Genomic DNA, 14,018 nt, shown 5'->3' on the forward strand with positions numbered 1-14,018 from the left:
AAAGTGTTATCTTTCTTTGCATCTGCATCATCCATCATCATTCATCATGGTAGCAAGTTGTGTTGCCAGGATCCTTGACACGGATGTTGGTAAAACCTTGATGAATATGAAAATGCTCAAGTTCTTGAGAGCACGCTCAAGCGCTAGGTGTTATCATCGACGCTAACTGGGATTCCTCTCAGTTTCCTCGGCAATGCTATGACCTTTTCAACCAGTGAATTAACTCTCTAGTGTTGGGTTCTTCCCCAGTTACCAGAATCATTCCCAGCATTTGCATTCTGTTCCCAGCTTGCACCGCCATTGTGCCATTCTACCATGGGTCTCTTCCATTTCCGGTGATAAGCAAATCCATCCATTACGTTGTCTTCAACAAGGTAATCCACATCATCCAAGTCCGAGTATGCCATTCTACCGACCCCCTCCAAATGATCGCTCGAGAATTGCCTTAGGCTGGTTTAAAGAGTTTCAATGATCTCTGAATCAAAAGTAATTCTTTTTGCCACTTAAGGGGATATCTCTACGAGTCACCTTCCCTAAGGTGTATCGTTATGGTATCATGGCAACTCAACTCCTCGCTACATTGACAACCGTTCACCACCTTCTTAGGTGTGGAATTGTTGTCTACCTAGTGAACCTTTGTCATCTGCTTCACTCCAATTCCTATGGATGTGTGCTTCGTCTCTCAGCTTGAGAGATATTTCCATGTCTCAAACCATGAGTTGATCCTAAGTTGTTCGATCTTCGAGGAGACCGATCCTTCTAGAGTTTTTCTTTCCTCTTCTTGTCATGATTAGCTGAAGTTCTCAGAGCAAGTCGACAAGACAAAGATGGTGTTCAAATCAACGTTCATTTGAAGTGCAACCTGGATCGTGAAGATTGTACTAGTTTGCGTTTTCCCTTCATCCTACCCTACGCTTGAATCTCGAGACGAGATTCTTGTTTAGTGGGGGTGAGTTGTCACATCCCTAGTTCTGACAATGCCTAGTGCATGCATTAGAGTGTTGCATCATGTTTAAATTTCATCTAAACCTGAAATGGGGATTGACTAAACCCTAGCACCAAATGAATTCAACTAGGGTCAAAATAAAATCTTTTTCATTAAACCCAAAATGCCCTCTAAAAATGTTCAACATTTCTGGTTTGAGGTGAAAGCATCTACCAAAAATGATTTATATTTTTGCAGGACATATTGGGCTCTGAATTAAATCATACTCTATTTGCATTTGGGCATTTAAATGCTATAAAATATTCTAAATGCCCAAATAATTCTGAAAATAAGTGTGGGCTGTTGGAAATAATCTAAATAGAGCCCCTGATTATTCCAGGATTTTTTTAAAGATGCCTAAGTATTTTTAATAAAGCCCTACAGTTGCAGAAATAATAGAAAACAGAAAATAGAGGAGAGAGAGAGAACTCACCTGGACCTACCTAGCAGCCCACCTGGCCGGCCCAGCAGGCGGCCTGGCCAACTGGCCCAGCCCACCACCGCAGCCCCTCCGTCGTCTTCCTCCCCTCGCCCCGAAGCAGCTGCGTGCCCGCACGCGAGCGACCGCGGCCACGTCCTCCCGCCACCTCCTGCTTGCCCTCCCTCGTCCTGACCTGCGCCACGGAGACGCCACGCACCCCCTGGCCCCTCTCATTCTCCCTGTGCTCCTCCCCCTCCTCTGTCTCTCTCTCCCGCGAACGGCCGAACGCCATCGTCGCCGCCGTTCGTCACCGCCGCAGCCACAGCCACTCCCTCGCTCCCTCTTCGTATCCCCGAGCTCCGCATCGTCGTCCTCCTCGTCCACCCCGAGCCAAGCAACCAGGGGAGCGCTGCATCGCCGCCCCGGACGTCTTCTTCAACCTCGGTGCCGGCGATCTCCGTCGCTTGATTCGCCGCGTCCAGAGCCTCCCCGGCCCCACCGTCTGCACCGTCTGACTCGCCGTGAGCCACTTACCTTATCCCCTAACTCCTTGTGCTCGCCCCCGTGCTGTAGCGTCGTTCCCCACGAGCACTGAAGCCGCCGTCCGCCATTGCTGCTGCACGCATAGCCTCCATGCCCCTCTGACCTCACCATGCTGCTCGTGGTGCTCCCCGTGCCTAGCACGTGCTGCCCAGCCTCTCCTTTTGCTCACCGACGCACCGTAGCGACGCGCCCGTGCATCACCGACCACCACCACCGCCAAAGCTCGTCGCCGGCATGAACTCCGGTGACCCCGCGACCTCCCACTTCGTTCCATGGATGCGCGGGAGCAAGGGCTATGCCCCGGTGCCCTCAGCGCGCCAATCGGACGCCCCTAGGGCAAGTCCGGTGTGCCACCGCCGTGTCCTGTGGTCGCCGTCGGCTCGTCCCCGACGTGCTGACGTGGCATCGTTGTTAGGCACTAATGACCCAGCTTAATTACCCCTGACCCGCTTACACATGGGCCCCACGCCCTTAATTAATCTTTGTTTATTTTCTGCTAAGATTAGTACTAATCTGGGTGGACCCCACGTGTCAGTTTTGACCTTGGTCAAGTCAACGCTGTCCGGTCCCACATGTCATACACCCAGACCAACCCGTGTCACTGACGTGTGGACCCCACACGTCAGGTTTGACCTGGACCGCCCTGTTGACCTGATGACGTCAAGGTGATGTCATGCTGACGCATTAAATGATTTTCTGGATTTAAAATAAATCAGAAAATCCAGAAAATAGCTAAAACTTCTAAAAATCATAGAAATTCAACCGTAACTCCAAATTAAATAATTTATATATGAAAAATTATCAGAAAAATTCAAGGAATCCATCTGTACCATTTTCATGCATGTTAGAATAACTTATCATTACTGTTTAGGGCAAATGAAGTGAATGACATTTAAATAACCACATATGGAGTTTGAATTTGAATCTTGGATTCAAACCAACTTCATTTAATCTAGTTTTAGATGCATTAGCCCAACACACATTCTTTTTGCCATGTCATGATCATGCATCATATTGTGCATTGCATTGATTGTGTTCCCTTCTGTGTTGCCGGTATTTGTCTGCCGGTATTTGTCCCCCCTCGATAGACGTGATATCGAGGATGTGATCGTTGACACTGATGAAGACTCAATGTTATCTTCAGAAGTGCCAGGCAAGCAAAACCCCCTTGTTCATTCCGATACAATCCCACTCTCTCGCTCCTGCTCTCTTTTACTGCATTAGGACAACAACGATTCATCTGTTACTTGCTGCGGTAGCTGAACCCCTTTATCCTTTGCATGACCTGTCATTTCACAGTAAATAGATGAAACCCACTAGCATGAGTAGGAGTTGTTTGAGCCCTGTTGTGCCTACTCATTCATGCTTGTTTGTCATGCCTGCTACTGCTTAGAGTTGAGTCAGGTCTGATTCATCGGGGATGAATCAGAGGTGTGTGAACATGTCCTACTGTGTGCGAGCTAAGTGTGTGAACACGATTTGGTAAAAGGTGTCGGTGAGAGGCCATGTAGGAGTATATGGTGGGTTGTCTCATTGAAGCCGTCCTCAGGAACTGAGTTCTGTGTTTGTGATCCATGATTCAGCTACTACCATACATTGGGCCCTGAAATATGACCCCGCTCGACTTCTTATTCACCCTAGTCCTCTGTCCAGGAGTTGCAAGTAGTTTCTGGTGTTTGTAGCTTACTGGAGGCCGTGGACAGCGCTGACCGTAGGGGTGGGCTGTGATGCGGTAGGTACGTGGCACGGTGTACCGGATGCCCGTTTGGTATCTCGGGAACCCTGTTCACATCGTTTGGGGCTGTGAGCGAAACTCCGGCCGGATCTCCTCATGGATGGAACCCGAATAGGCGATAAACCTGGACTAGAGACTTGAGTGTTTAGGTAGGTCGTGGTCTACACCCACGTCGGCTTTCGCTTGAAGTCTGCCGAGCACATGTCGTGTGCAGACGCTAAGTGGTGGAAACATGTATGAAGAAGTACACCCCTGCAGGGTTAACATCATCTATTCGAATAGCCGGATTCCTCGGATATGGAAACGTGGACCCCTTATATCAGTTCATAGACAAGTGAAAGTGGATACTCTAAAATACGCAAGATAAGCGTGAGTGCTATGGATGGCGTTCTCGTAGGGAGACGGGAGCGGATCCATAGTGGTGTATTGGTTGGTGAATATGTGGACTCGTGTGCGCCACCTCAAAAGAGTTACTTGCATTCGTAGTTCAGGATAGCCACCGAGTCAAAGCTGGCTTGCTGCAGTCAAACTCCACCATCCCCTTTGTTGATAATGATGCATGTGTAGATAGATCTGATGTAAGTCTTGCTGGGTACATTTGTACTCACGTTTGCCTATTTTATGTTTTTGCAGAGAGACTTCAGTCTCACTAGTAGTTCCGCTTGGACTTCGACGTTTAGCTTGTTACCTCAGCTACGATCTTGTGCCCTCGGCAGGATCTGGTAGATAGTCAGGCTTCTCAGCCTTTTTCATTTATAGATGTCTGTACCCAGACATGATAGCTTCCGCTTGTGCTTTGACTTGTATGCTCTGATTGTTGGGTCATGAGACCCATGATTGTAATATCTCGCTCCTCGGAGCCTATTGAATAAACTACTTGAGTCGTAGAGTCATTTTGTGATGCCATGTTGTATTGCACATATCGAGCATATTGTGTGTATGTTATTGAAATGCTTGGTATGTGTGGGATCTGACTATCTAGTTGTTTATCTTTAGTAGCCTCTCTTACCGGGAAATGTCTCCTAGTGTTACCGCTGAGCCATGGTAGCTTGCTACTGCTCTGGAACACTTAGGCTGGCCGGCATGTGTCCTTCTTCGTTCCTGTGTCTGTCCCTTCGGGGAAATGTCACGCTTTGAGTACCGGAGTCCTGTTAGCCCGCTACAGCCCGGTTTACCGGAGTCCTGCTAGCCCAGTGCTACAGCCCGGACCCACTTGCTGATGACCGACACGTTCGAAGCTGGGTCATGGATGCCTGTCCCTGTAAGTCTGTGCCACTTTGGGTTTACGACTAGTCATGTCAGCCCGGGCTCTTTATCATATGGATGCTAGCGACACTATCATATACGTGAGCCAAAAGGCGCAAACGGTCCCGGGAAAAGGTAAGACGACACCCGTGGGGATACCGTGCGTGAGGCCGCAGAGTGATATAAGGTGTTACCAGCTAGATCGATGTGACATCGAGTCGGGGACCTGACACAAACCAACTTCATTTAATCTGTGGCTAGTTGCATTAGCCCAAAACACATTCATTTTGCCATGTCATGATCATGCATCATATTGTGCATTGCATTGATTATGTTTCCTTCTGTGTTACCGGTATTTGTCCCCTCTCGATAGACGTGATACCGATGATGTGATCGTTGACACTGATGAAGACTCAATGTTATCTTCAGAAGTGCCAGGCAAGCAAAACCCCCTTGTTCATTCCGATACAATCCTACTCTCTCGCTCCTGCTCTCTTTTACTGCATTAGGACAACATCGATTCATCTGTTACTTGCTGCGGTAGCTGAACCCCTTTATCCTTTGCATGACCTGTCATTGCCACAGTAAATAGATGAAACCCACTAGCATGAGTAGGAGTTGTTTGAGCCCTGTTGTGCCTACTCATTCATGCTTGTTTGTCATGCCTGCTACTGCTTAGAGTTGTGTCAGGTCTGATTCATCCGGGATGAATCAGAGGTGTGTGAACATGTCCTACTGTGTGTGAGCTAAGTGTGTGAACACGATTTGGTAAAAGGTATCGGTGAGAGGCCATGTAGGAGTACATGGTGGGTTGTCTCATTGAAGCCGTCCTCAGGAACTGAGTTCTGTGTTTGTGATCCATGATTCAGCTACTACCATACATTGGGCCCTGAAATATGACCCCGCTCGACTTCTTATTCACCCTTGTCCTCTGTCCAGGAGTTGCAAGTAGTTTCTGGTGTTTGTAGTATGCTGGAGGCCGTGGACAGCGCTGACCGTAGGGGTGGGCTGTGATGCGGTAGGCACGTGGCCGGGTAAACTGGGCACCCGTTTGGTGTCACGGAACCCTGTTCACATCGTTTGGGGCTGTGAGCGAAACTCCGGCCGGATCTCCTCATGGATGGAACCCGAATAGGCGATAAACCTGGACTAGAGACTTGAGTGTTTAGGTAGGTCGTGGTCTACACCCACGTCGGCTTTCGCTTGAAGTCTGCCGAGCACATGTCGTGTGCAGACGCTAAGTGGTGGAAACATGTATGAAGAAGTACACCCCTGCAGGGTTAACATCAACTATTCGAATAGCCGTGTCCGCGGAAAAGAACTTCTGGGTTGCTTATATCAGTTCATAGACAAGTGAAAGTGGATACTCTAAAATACGCAAGATAAGCGTGAGTGCTATGGATGGCGTTCTCGTAGGGAGACGGGAGCGGATCCATAGTGGTGTATTGATATGGTGAATATGTGGACTCGTGTGCGCCACCTCAAAAGAGTTACTTGCAGTCGTAGTTTAGGATAGCCACCGAGTCAAAGCTGGCTTGCTGCAGTTAAACCCCACCATCCCCTTGTTGAAAATGATGCATATGTAGTTAGTTCTGATGTAAGTCTTGCTGGGTACATCTGTACTCACGTTTGCCTATTTTATGTTTTTTCAGTCTCACTAGTAGTTCCACGTGGACTTCGACGTTTAGCTTGATACCTCAGCTACGATCTTGTGCCTCGGCAGGATTGGTAGATAGTCAGGCTTCTCAGCCTTTTTCATTTATAGATGTCTGTACTCAGACATGATAGCTTCCGCTTGTGCTTTGACTTGTATGCTCTGATTGTTGGGTCATGAGACCCATGTTTGTAATATCTCGCTCCTCGGAGCCTATTGAATAAACTACTTGAGTCGTAGAGTCATTTTGTGATGCCATGTTGTATTGCACATATCGAGCATATTGTGTGTATGTTATTGAAATGCTTGGTATGTGTGGGATCTGACTATCTAGTTGTTTATCTTTAGTAGCCTCTCTTACCGGGAAATGTCTCCTAGTGTTCCACCGAGCCATGGTAGCTTGCTACTGCTCCGGAACACTTAGGCTGGCCGGCATGTGTCCTTCTTCGTTCCTGTGTCTGTCCCTTCGGGGAAATGTCACGCGATGAATACCGGAGTCCTGTTAGCCCGCTACAGCCCGGTTCACCAGAGTCCTGCTAGCCCAGTGCTACAGCCTGGATTCACTCGCTGATGACCGACACGTTCGATGCTGGGTCATGGATGCCTGTCCCTGTAAGTTTGTGCCACTTTGGGTTTACGACTAGCCATGTCAGCCCGGGCTCCTTATCATATGGATGCTAGCGACACTGTCATATACGTGTGCCAAAAGGCGCAAACGGTCCCGGGTAAAGGTAAGGCGACACCCGTGGGAATACCGTGCGTGAGGCCGCAAAGTGATATGAAGTGTTACATGCTAGATCTATGTGGCATCGAGTCGGGGTCCTGACATACTATTGGCATCACTTTGGGTATCTCTACTCCTATAAAAGACTCAGTTGATGATGACGGTGTGTCTGTCATCCGTCATTTCTGACCATTAGATCTGCATCTAACGACTGTGAAATAAGTTGTGGCATTTTTGCAACAATAGTCCACTTCTCTGCTCCAATTTACAGAAAACTACTTGGTATCTTGAAACCAACCACATCCCCCCCCCCAATCAAAACAGCCGGAGGAATATATTTTGAGTGAAACATTATATATTTTTAGTGATACATGTATATCAAAACCAAAGTGTTTTTTAATTTGTGAACAAGTATTACTCTACTTTGGATCCATTGCAACTGCACGGGTACAACCAGTGATGCAAAAAAAAGATTGGGCGCCCTACCGGACAACGGCTACAGACAGTTTTTTTCCTTTTATTTTCTTTTTTATGAACATCAGTACAGACACAAGCGCTCATATACACGCACATACACTCATCCCTATGAATGCACACACACGCACACCCTACCCCTATGAGCACCTCCGAAAGACTGAGTCGGCATCCGTTGACATGTTCTTTTAGGGCGGCCGCCATTTCTGGCATCCGTTGGAGACACCCTTAGGCCAACTCCAACGCATGACTGTTGGGATCTACGGTAGGGTGCGTTAACTGCAAATTAAAATTTCCTACGCGTAGAACAACCAAGAACATGCTACGGAGATGGATCACAGTTCATTACCACTAGACGCGCAGTGCCGTGCAGCGGAAGTAGAGTTGAGGCAGCACGTCCGCGTGGATCGTCTCCTCCTCGTCCGATCTCCCTCGAACAGCCAGTTGTCCGATCCCACGTACAAGTTCGCCGGAGCGGCGCAAGTGCACCGCCTCTAACGGTATCCGCGCGTGCAGGAGGAACACCGTGCGGCGGACTGCTAGGTCCGATCACACAGTCGGCGGCGAGTGGAGGTGGCTATTCGCAACACATGCAAACCCTAGTCGCGGCGCCGAAGCGATCAACCAAATAAGTGTGTTGCACCTCCACCTTATATAGGCGTCCGTTGCGGGCTCAACACTTGGGCCTCGCACGGACCCTAAAGCACAAAGTCTACTTGGTCATGTTCCTAGTTCAGTTCGGATCACATCCGACCAGTGTCCTACGAACCGACCTCGTAGGTTCCTTCCCTTAAGCGCGCGACCCCTTAGGTTCAAGTTGGCTTGGTCACAGTTCGGATCACCTCCGACCTGCACGGTTGGTAGCGGCCTCTAGCAAGGCATGCCGACCACCAAGCAGACTATGAAGCTGGTTAGGCGAACCTGTACAACATGTCACACTTCTGTTCCCTTTGCCTCACGATATATGTTGTCGGGCTCAAGGCGAGACTGTCATCCTTGTGCTAGCCCGACCTCTTTCTCGTTCCAGTGATACCGACCACAAACCGGATTATCTCATAATCCTTGTCGCATGGCCATGCTTATCCTTGTCGGATCACACGAGGGGCCTAGAGTATATCTCTCCTTATCGGAGGGGCAAATCCCATCTTGCTCGACCATGTCTCGCAGCATGGGACTAGACAAGCCCGAAACCTACCTTTGTAACTACCCAGTCACGGAGTAGCGTTTGGTCGGCCCAAAGCAAGTTTGTCACCATCTCGAGAACATGCGTCAGCTCAGGTCTTAGGACATAGAACGTATGTTGTACTAGAGACTCACAGATGACATATCGCTGCGTCTTATAGTTGGGTCTGTCCGGCTCAGACCTTATGTCGACTCGGATCCGACTACGTCGAATCCGACCAGACCTTTCCAAGTCCATATTATCCGGTTAGCATCCAATGCTCCATGACTAGTGAGACCAAGCCATCGACCGTGTCATATGCTAGTCTAGTCGGCTGCGCGTCCACACAGCCCTTTCGACTAGGGACCTTTTAGGACAGTCATCATACAATGCATAGTCCCACAAACAAGTCACGTACTTGCTGATACACATCATTGATAATGTCCAAGGACTATCTTTATTCATAAACACATAGGAAATATCATCATACATGATTGCCTCTAGGGCATATCTCCAACAACGACCCCAAACGGACGTCCGTTTTGCCCGAATTCTGTCCGTTTGGGTAGGGCAACGGGGTCGTGTCCGGGCCATTTCTCGGATGCGGTAGCCATGCACCCAACGCACGGGCGCATCCCGACCGCATCCTTTTTCAAACGCCAATTTTTCGAATAAACCATGCCCTAGTTCAGGCCAGCGGCCCTAGTTCACGCCGGTAACATAGCCAGCGGCCCCTACACGTCCTCGCCGGCAACACAACCAGCGTTCGGCAACAGAGCCAGCCTACAAAATGAATAGTTTTGTCGCCGGCAACACAGCCAGCGATCGGCAACATAGCCAGCCCCCAAAATGAATAGGTTTCTCGCCGGCACACAGCCAGCGGCCGGCACCCATGCCAGCCTCCAAAAGAACGGCCATGGCCGAATAGACGACCTAGTTCAGGCTGTCGGTGTCGAACATCTCCTTCTGCCTGGCCTCGAACCAGCTCCTCGTCTTCTCGCTCATCTTGGTCAAATCCATGCTCATGATCACTAGGGTCACCTCCTTTGCTTTGGTTGTGGCGTTGGTGGCCTCAATGTCGAGCTGCCTCTACCTGGCCGTGACATTGGCGGCCTCGATGTCGAGCTGCCTTTGCCGGGACGCCTCCTCCATGTCGATATTCCTCTTCTTGGCCGCCTCCTCCATCTCAAGCTTCTTCCTTTGAAGCTCTAGGTATTGCTTCATTTGCTCGTCCTTGCTTTGTCGCTTTTTCTCGTCCCTCACATCCTTTTGAGACACCATGCCGTGTAAAGTCTCATGCAAGGCCATGGATGATGCATCACGTATGTCGTCCACTTTGGAGTTGGTCTTGTCCCTCGGCCTCTTCAACGCCTCACCATCTCCACCTCCGGCGAACGCGACCATCTTCTTGCCTCTCTTCCTTTGAAGTTCACGGTATTGATCTTTGATCTTAGGACAATTGTTGATGATTATCCAACAATGCATAAGAGTGAATGGCTTATCATTGTGCCGGGCCTTGAATGCTTCCAAAGATTGAAATGCCTACACGACCAACAACAATTGAACATGCAAACATATAGAAGGCCGAAGTCTCGTGGTTGTAGCAACGAAAGAACTAGGATCAGGATAGCATACCATGTTCCCAATGCCGAGACCACTCACTGGCCGTGCTTCAATGCTCTCAAGTGCGGCACAATACTTGTTGCATTCTTGTTGAATGAACAACCACCTCTTTTGAATCAAGGTGATGCCATGGTCGCTCGTAAATTGGTAAGGCGCAAATAACTTTCTTTCATGGAATGTTTTGTGAACTCTTGTCTGAAAAACAAGTCCCTTTTGTTGCGCACTGGTCCTCGGATCTTGACTAATCTCAATCCAACTTTGGCAAATCAACTTGTCCTCTTCTTGTGAGTATGAACCCGTACAAATGCTCTTCTTCCTCTTTGTGCTTCCGCTCTTTGGGTGAGCTCGTCGATGAAAAATGGCTCGCCCCCAATATCAATGCCTTCTTCTTCATCACCATCACCTTCGCAATAGATGTCATCATCTTCATGGCACGAATCACCATGGTCGTAGTCAGCATGGTCGTGGGCCTCTTCATCGGCAACGTACAGGGCGCGACCATCCTGACTTTGGGTCTCGTCGGGATCGTAGGCACCGCCATGCCCACCCTCAAAGATGACATTCTCCATGAACTGGTTGTAGAAGGGGTCGTCGGCCGTTGGCGTTGGTGTTGGCATTTCGCCGAACAGGACGTGGGGCGATGGCACGGTGCCCGTAGATGGCGGCCGCGCTTGCTTTCTTTGCATCTCGACGGACGACCGCCCGCTGCTACTGGACCCCGGCGTGACGTTGAGGTCGATGACGGCCGAGGGGCGCGGGGTGGACGGCGCGATCACGCCAACGTCGGGGACCCCGAAAAACGGGTCTGGCTATCGTGCCTCGACGAAGGAAAACTGGGCGACAAAGGTGTGGTCCGCGATGTCGGCGAGGGGTAGTGCGGAGGCCTGGCGACCAACGAGCATGTGCTCACCGGGCCGATGGCCGCTGCAGAGAAACCCACCGGATGGCAAATCCCAAGCATGAGAAGTGTGTGCGCTTTGTTGACAATGTCCTTCTTCTTGTCGACCTCAGCCTTGCGCCGCGCGGCCTCCACCGCATCGCGCTTGACGGCAAACTTGGTCACGGCGTTCTTGCCCTTGACGACCGCCTTCCGGTTCCTCCTCTTCGCCGATCCCGCGTCCATCTTTGCGAGCTCCGCCTGCGTGCATTCCGACCATGGCTTCCTCGGACCCTTGGCCGCCTTCTTCTTCACCCTTCCGGGCGCATCGATGGCCTGGCCGCCGGAATTCAGTGGGGCGTCGGTCATGGACGGGAAGGGTGGTGGGCGGGATGTGGGAGGATTTGAGGGAAAATGACGCGAAATGGGGCGCCAGGGTGGTGCTTTGTGCCACCGACGGGCGGGCCAGGGAAGGACAAGCGTGCGCGTCCTGCCCGTCCGCGCGTTATCCGTTTCACCCCAAAAGCGACCCAAACTTAGGCCGAGATGGGTCGAAAGCGAACATAAAACGGACAAAAATCCGTTTGCGCATGCTTTGTCCGTTTTTCCCCAAACGGGTGCACCCGGACAGGATGGGGTCACGCGCTGGAGTTAGCCTTAGAGAATCTCCAGCCGTTGGCCCCCCAGGGGGCTCGAAAATTCGCCGCCTGGGGCGACCCGACAAAAAAATCGGCTTGGGGCCAATTGGGTTCCCAGCCGCCGGCCCCAGGATCGACCCAGAAGATTTAAAAAAAACATTTAACATACGTTTGGCTATAATTCAGCAAACGGGCATAAACTTCGACGAAATATAGCAAACTTAAAAATAAACTTCGGTGACTTTAACAGTCTTTTACATAGCGAACTTAAAAAATAAAAGCCTAAACTACAGGAAGAACGCGCTGACCGTGGCGAAGTCCTCGTCGCCGTCACCGCCATCGCAGTCGTCCTTCTCCTCCTTGACGCAGCCGCCCCTGCTTGACCCCTGCCCGCCGTCGCCCTGGCGGACCGGTGGCGGCGCGTCGTCGTCGTCGTCAAGAATGATGACTCCTCCCTCGTCGCAACCACGGCGCCGAGCGGAGTACTGCTCTAGGGCGCGACAATGGCGCTCTAGCTCCATCCGCGCCCAATCCTCGCGCGCCCACTTCATGGCCGCCTCCTTGGAGAGGCCCGGCTCCGTCTTGACCGCGGTGAGCCCCGGCTCCATCTTCACCGTGGCGAGCCCGGGCTCCGTCTTCGGCCTGACGAAGCGGGGAGGAGCCGAGGAGGAGGCGCGTCCGCCATCGTTGATGATGATGCCGCCGTTGCGTGTTCGCCGGCCGAGCGGCGTCTTGCCGGGCTCGGCCTTGACGCTGAGCAGCGCCGGCGACCACGACGAGGAGGAACAGGAGGATGAGGAAGAAGAGGACGTCGTCCTCCTCGACATCCATTGGTCGCCGATCCGAGCTGGGGCGGGAGGGTAGGTCAAGGGCGGGTCGTTGTCGCCCTCGACATGCTGGAGGACGGTGTGAAGCGAGCGGCCGGGGGCGCCCCACCACAGGCGGCGCCCCTCGTTGTTCTTGTTGCCCTTGACCACCGGCGCCCCGTTGGTGGAACCGATCTGCTGCGCCTGCCGGTGCTGGAAGTACGCCGCCCACGCCTCGTGGTTGCCGGCGGCGTACAACGGGAGAGCCCGGTGCTGGTTCATCAGTGACGCCCACACGCAGTCGACCTCGGCGGTGAAGAGGTTGGGGCACGCGTCGACGTCGGTCACCGGGGGAATGGGGGCGCCGCCAGCGCTGAGCCTCCAACCCCTCGGTCGCGCATGTCGGGAGGCACCGGGATGTTGGCCTCGAAGAGCAGGTACGCCTCCCACTCGTGAAGGGAGCGGCAGCCGGAGCCGTTGGCCGCCGCCCCATCGCCGGGGAATCGCTCGGCCATCGTCTCGGAGGAGGGCACGGGGGAGAGAGGCAGAGCTTGGCGGCTGCACGCAGGAAGAGAGGTAGAGAGCTCGGCGGCGGGGCTGTGGGCGGGTGTGGCCAGAGGCGAGGGAGAGGCATTGCTTTTATAGCCGGGCGCCGGGGTGTACGCGTGGTGGGAGGGCATTGCCGCATCGCCCATGAGCGCCGCCCATGAGGAATCAATGGAAGGCTGACCGGCGACAGCCTTGCCATTGATTCCCCGCGGGAAATCGAGGTGTTGTGAGGACGACGAGACAAGTATCGCTGACTCGACGGGCCCGTAGTGCGTTCGTGCCAAAATCGGTCGCCCCGGCGCCTCCGGGCGCCCTCCAGCGCGCCGGGTTTGGCCTTGGTACGCCGGCATCAATTTCGATCCAAGCCGGCGAAAAATTGGCTTTTTGGGATACGACTGCGTTGATTTTTGGGCGTCGGTGCGAAAAAATCGTCTGAAGGGTCTATTGAAAGCGCAGCTGGAGATGTTCTTAGGCCGCACGGGGTTTTTGCACGACTGAAGTAGTGCCATCCACGTGAAAGCCTCAAAGGCACTCAATTCATGAACCGTGATCACGGCTTTTTTTTTTTTTGGGCAACGCCTT

General features: G+C 52.0%; 1 pseudogene; it reads right to left on the minus strand.

Moving 5' to 3' along the window:
* Window positions 1-9,876: 9,876 nt before the first annotated feature.
* Window positions 9,877-13,169, minus strand: LOC119320835 (annotated as a pseudogene).
* Window positions 13,170-14,018: the final 849 nt, after the last annotated feature.

Source organism: Triticum dicoccoides, chromosome 6B, assembly GCF_002162155.2.
Source record: "Triticum dicoccoides isolate Atlit2015 ecotype Zavitan chromosome 6B, WEW_v2.0, whole genome shotgun sequence".
Taxonomy (NCBI): domain Eukaryota; kingdom Viridiplantae; phylum Streptophyta; class Magnoliopsida; order Poales; family Poaceae; genus Triticum; species Triticum dicoccoides.